Here is a 6,000-nt window from a genome sequence, read left to right as displayed (position 1 = left end):
ACAAGGAGAAAGTAAATTTTAAAAATTGGTAAACTCTGCCAGGCACATAAAAAGCAAATTATATAATGAATCAAATCTTTTTCACCCTAAAAAAATATATGAGTGTACTTAACACAATGTAGGAGAAAGATCAGGCCTCTCTGGGCAGGAAATATTTTCATTTTCAAGATAACAGAAAAACACCTTGAAATCTCTTTGCTGCCTGCGTTACCCTGGCCAATAAAAACCTCTGAATCTGTTCTTCGAACTACATATGGCAATAGAAACACTCCGACTTCTCCATTTCACTATCTTTCATTTCTAGTGAGATTTTTCACAGGCCACAAGATACTTCCTGCTGAGAACCCATTTCTTAACTGTAAGTACTTTAAAAATTAAGTATGTTTTAAAAGCTTATCTTAGCCCTGAGAAAAAAATTTCCTTTAAAGGTGTTTGATTTCCTTGTTTTTATTTCAAGCATGCTGTATTCTGAAGTTCCAATGAAAGACCAATGTTTCCTTATTTAATTGCTTTAAATTCAGTCAAACCCACAAGCATGTGCCAAGCATATGCTAGACACCATGCTTTTTAAAGCTGTGTAAGCTAACCTTGACTCCTGATCAATGACTGCTTTCAGGAGGAAACATATTAGATACTGTGTTTACTAACTGAATAATTAATTCTACTCTTCATTTCAGTGCATATTCATGTTTACTTATGCTGGTCCAATTTCTTTGTGCTTTGAAAAGATTTTACTCATTTAAAATATTTAGAAACAGGAGAGGGTCTTTTATAGATTCAGCTCATGAATCATGAGAATCCTTGAATTTTCAGAATGAAAGTAAGAAAAACAGTAGAATGCATTTTTTATGGTGTTTTATTTGTATGTGTTGACATATTACCCTACATGTATGGCTTATGAGATGAGAGATTATGAAATGGGAATGTTTTAATCAAAGCAGAAAAAATTCAAATTTCATGTCAGTGAGCACTAGAAAGAAGGGGGAAATCTGAGCAATATATTTAGCACCCAGATTGATTAACAGTAATAATGTTGATTAATGTTCATGTATAATTTGAATTTTAATACTAGTAATTAATATTAATAAGATGATGGGCTGTCCTTCTCAAGAGTGAGGTGTGCCAAGACAGGGGAAACAGGTTTAAGGTTGGTTGTAAACTAAGACTAATGGATGAAATTAGGATGTTTAAAATATGAGCTAAATTCTGCAAGGTTTCTTGGTATTGAGGCCATTGAGTGAAAGAAGCCTTCTAAAGAGAGGAATTGTGGCTGCTCTTCAAACCTTGTCCACGAAGATTACCATTTCGATTCCTCCTGCCTCCATTTTTCCTTTTTACTGAATGGCCGCAGCCAAACTGTTTTCATCATTCTCTGTTCCTGCGAGATCAAACGTGGTACTGAGGAGGAAACAGCTGGAAGTCCCTTAGTGATGGGCAGAGCTGCTGGCCATGGAGAAGGAGCTCCGGACACCTCCTTCACTCTCCATACCAAAGCAAGAGCAAGCCTTTTACACACATTGTTTGCTGAGCTGAATTGGCTCTGTAGTTATCTATAACACAAGAGAAATGAAAGGCCCAGGGCCATGGGGTATGAAGCGTGCTTGCAAAGCTGCTGGCACTGGAGTCTCCTGAACGCGAGGGCTCCGCAATCAGCAGCGGCAGAGGAACGCGTGGGGCTAGTTCAGTCTGTGCTTCTCGGGCGAGCTGGAGTCCCTGGCCTGAGCTGCACCTGCCTGGAGAAAGGATACCATTTTCCTTACTCTCACCAAGCTGTGTCTGCACTGAAAGGCCACCTTTCTCTACTTTACACGACAGCACCTATGGCGTCGGGGCAGCAACCCTGTGGGTGCTCTGCGCAGATTCCTGCACCGCAGCCCACAGCCCAGCGCAGGGCCCAGGCCTTTACATGGCAGACAAGCTCCCCAAGGCCCTTTACCCACACAAAGCATTGAGGACTACTGAATGGGAGAGACAGGTTTTGTAGATAAGGTCCCAGAAATGCTTAGAAACATCACTGGCACTGATGATATTTCAGGAAAGTTTTCTTCTGTTTTCAACCCCCACCCGGTTTTTGCTAAGTTACTTGAATGGCTCAGGTTAAAAACAAAATACTTAATGGCTGAAGCAAAAAGATTTGCTGTTGTTCGGGACATTTTGCACTTGTTTCTGCTGTATATTTTGTTGCAACTTAAAGGATCCCTAGACTTTTGAAATGATATTTTAACCACAGAGCTGCATAAAAGTGTGTTTGCAATCTCCTCTCAGTCTTAAACTTTATTTCCTCCAGTAAGAAATCTCAAGTGAGAGGTTACAAGAACCTTTCCAGGTTAAGCTAAATCGGCCAAATAGAAGTCTGGGGAGCTGGATCCCCCTAGGGCTCTCCTGGGCTCGCTGAATAGAGCAGCCTTCCCCACTGCCCTAAGTATACTTCACTAGAGATGAATTTCGAACTTTGAACTTCAAATAGCATGAGAAACCTGATGGAGCCCCCCTATCTGCTCAGTTCTCTGTGCTTAAGTCCCATCCCCGGAAGCACCTGGTCCCTTCACAAAGTCCTCTATTCAGAAGAGGAAGTGAAAGGTGGGAAGAAAAAGAAACTTAGAGATTCGACTGTTGGGCTGAAGACCGTTATAGGCCACTACCCTGAGAAGTGAAGTTCTGTTAAAAACTACAGAGCAGTCAGCACATGGATATTCTGGATGAAGTCACAGGTCAAAAAAAATAGACCGATTACCCTGGATTGGAGTTCAAAGTCACTCAGAATGCCCAAGTCTCAAACTGCTCTAATCGCTAACAGCAGCCAATTTGGAAAACAGCTATATATAGCAGATGTTGAATGAGGATAGGCAGGTGAAGGAAAGGACAGTTCTGTAACATCAGGCAACTTTTTATTCTGAAATCTTCAGCTTATTATATTCAAAATCACAGTATGGACTTCTTGAAAAATAAGCAAGTTAAATGAACATCTTTTTCCTCTGAGAGAGACTACAGAAAGGATATTCATTCATTCATTCATTCATTCATTCATTCAAGTGGTATTTATTGAATGCCAATTGTGTGCCAGGCTAGGAGCTAAGGAAAAGTAAAATACGAACAGTTTTAGGATAATCAGCATTTACCTCTTTGCATTTTTTAAAAATCACTTTATTTGCTTTTTGTTTCCAAAATGGATATGTCTTGTGTTGATTATAAAAGAAATAAATGGTAACTGTAAAAAACTTTTCAGACAATACACAAATTTATAAAAATAAAAGTAAAAAATATTTATCAGCCAATCACCCAGAAATAACCACCCAACAGTCTGTTGTATACAGCCACTCATATTTTTCCTAATAGTTGGTGATTAAAAGGAAATGCAAAAGAAAATATAAATACACTTTTTTTTTTTTCAGCATTTCCTGCAATGCCTCTTCCATTCAGGCCCCAACTGTAGGAAGCTATCACTCAAAACTGTGGTTTCTATCACTTCAGTACTCAAGTTTGGGATTTAGGGAAGAACTAAACCTTAGTGTTTCTGGCTGTGGGAAGGGGTTCTATGAAAAACAGCTATTGCTTAAATGGTTTGCAGGGTTGGACACTAGCCAGTGTCTGAATATGCACCATCTCCAACTGGCATCCTGCACTGACAGCAGGATGGGGAGAAGAGAATGTGGTAGGGGTCATGTTAACCAGTGCCTACTGTGTGCCTGCCCTGTGCTTAACTTTTGAGATCCATCAGTGAACATAGCCCACTGAATTCCCTGCCCTTGTGAACTTGCATTCCAGATTGGGGCTTACTTTTCCCAAAGCCAAATGAATTATTGTGAAAGGGGTGAGCAACAGAAATGGAGTAATTGCAATTTCTTTATTTCCTTTTTCATGAGTTTGACAGATGAATTTGTTGAGAGTGCTGTAGGCTTCCAAATAAGATGAAAAATGAGTATGTGCATCAGGAGTAGCATCTAGGGCCCACCTAATAGGTGTTAAAATCAGCGGGAGTGAAAGTTTCTCTCTGTCTTACAGTACTTTCGGATCAGAGGTAAGCTATCAGCCCACATAGTCAGATAAAAATTCTTAAAATTTATTATAAACACCTGATGAGACTGGGCGGCCCGACAGGGCCACCGGCCAGGTACCAGGAGAAAGCGGCGCCCTGACCCTGTCCCAGCCAGCCCCCACCCTCCCACAAGCCCCACCCGCACCCAAGCTCCCTGGAACCCCACCGCCCAGGCTTGCGACCTCCCCGGCCGCTCTCCCCCTGGCGCGTCCTGCATCCAGAGCCACCCGCCCGGAGGGACCGGACCGGCCCGGGACTCGCAGACACCCCACCCCAACGTGGCCGCGAGTTGCAGCCACTGGAGCTGGCCGTCCCCTGACTGCGGCCGACCCTGTCCTGGACTCTGTGCTGGCTATCCTGGAGAATTCACAGGCATAGGTGCGGTCCCAGCAGAGACTGCCTTCACTGGGAGGAAGAATGTGGGCGCCCGGTGATCAGCACCTCCCGCGCCCAGCTGCAGCTCGCAGCCACCATCCTGAGAAGCAGCGGTCACCCATCCACGCTCCGCCCTGCGCTGCTGACGCCCGCCCCGGGCACCGTAAATCGGGGAGGGGAGCGGCTCTCTGCCCTAAAAGGAAAACCAGAGGCCCCTTATGGCGGGGAGGGTTTGGCAGCTCGGCTCAGCCAGACTGAGACCTGCACCTCCCCAGGCGCGTCCCGCTGGGTCTCTGCCTCTTTGATCCTCCTCCCTGGCGGGGAGCCAGGGCACAGCCAAGAGCAAGCTGACCAGTTTCCCTGACCCGATGACTCTCCCCTTCAAAGTAGACTCCTCCCACACACACGGACACCCACAAAAACTGCACGCCGGGAATAATCAGCCCCCCAGATTGTGTGTTCACTTCCTAGAACCTTCTCTCACATTGCCTTCTGTGACATCCACGATGGTTATTAAATCTCTTATTGTTAAAGGACAGTAAAAGGGATCATAGTACATTTTTTAAAATAAGGCAAAAATCAAAACCAAAATCCATTTTAATGTATATGGAAGGGCAAGCCTAATAAATTTAAAATTAGCTTCACCCCTTCTGAATGCAGTTTATGGTATTTTATTCAAAAAAAGAAATTTTTTACAGTATTTCCTAAGAATTACAATGAGGAAAGGCACCTATAGTTCAAAATTTTTTAGAATGTCTATATTTACATTATATACTACTTGGATTTGGGAGTACATTTGACTCTTGAACAATGCTGGGGTTGGGGGTTCAAACCCCCCTGCAAAACTTTTGAACCCCCTGAAACTTTATTAATAGTCTACTGTCGACCAGAAGCCTTACTGATAATATAAACAGTTGATTAACACATATTTCGTATGTTAGATGAATAGTATACTGTAGTCTTACAATAAAGTAAGCTAGAGAAGAGAAAATGCCTTTTCAAATTGTCACAAATTTCCAGTTTCCGGTATAGCTATAAAAAAAATCCTCATATAAGTAGACCCTCACAGTTTAAACCTGTATTGTTCAAGGGTCAACTGTATATTTTTACAGAATTTCTAACAGATTATTTTTGTATTTTTCGTGGCAAATCAAATGGGACTCCCCTCTTATATTATTCTTTATGTTTTGGTGGGTTTTTAAAACTAATTCTAAATTTATGAAAAATGTTGCACAAATAGCACCCAGAGACAGTAACAAATGTTGGCTAGGAAGTAAAAAAATTGGAACCCTGGTACAAAATGCAGCCATTTTTTAAAAACAGTTCAAAGTTCTTCAAAATGCTAAACATGGTGTGGTGGTATAGCAGTGCGCTTTGAGTTAGCATTTTGACCCAGCAGTTTCATTTCTGGTACATACTCAAGAGAAATGTAAACAAATGTCCATACAAAAACCTGTGCACAGATAGTAATAGGAGCATGATTCATAAATAACCAAAAAGTAGAAACAACCTGAAGACCCATCAACTGACAAATGGATAAACACAGGTATACCTACACAATGGGATATTACTCAGCAGTGAAAAGGCAC

At 42.2% G+C, this 6,000-nt stretch overlaps 1 protein-coding gene across 1 annotated transcript in view; it reads left to right on the top strand.

The window, feature by feature from the left end:
• The first annotated feature begins 223 nt into the window (after positions 1–223).
• PLAC8 (placenta associated 8) overlaps positions 224–6,000 on the top strand; it is a 29,801-nt gene continuing 24,024 nt past the window's right edge. The window contains exon 1 of the mRNA XM_036906377.2: positions 224–358. The gene's annotated coding sequence lies outside the window, so the exon portion shown is untranslated. The remainder of the gene's footprint in view (positions 359–6,000) is intronic.

The sequence above is a fragment of the Manis pentadactyla genome, chromosome 5 (assembly GCF_030020395.1).
Source record: "Manis pentadactyla isolate mManPen7 chromosome 5, mManPen7.hap1, whole genome shotgun sequence".
NCBI classification, from domain to species: Eukaryota; Metazoa; Chordata; class Mammalia; order Pholidota; family Manidae; genus Manis; species Manis pentadactyla.
This window is presented reverse-complemented; position numbering and strand designations above follow the sequence as displayed.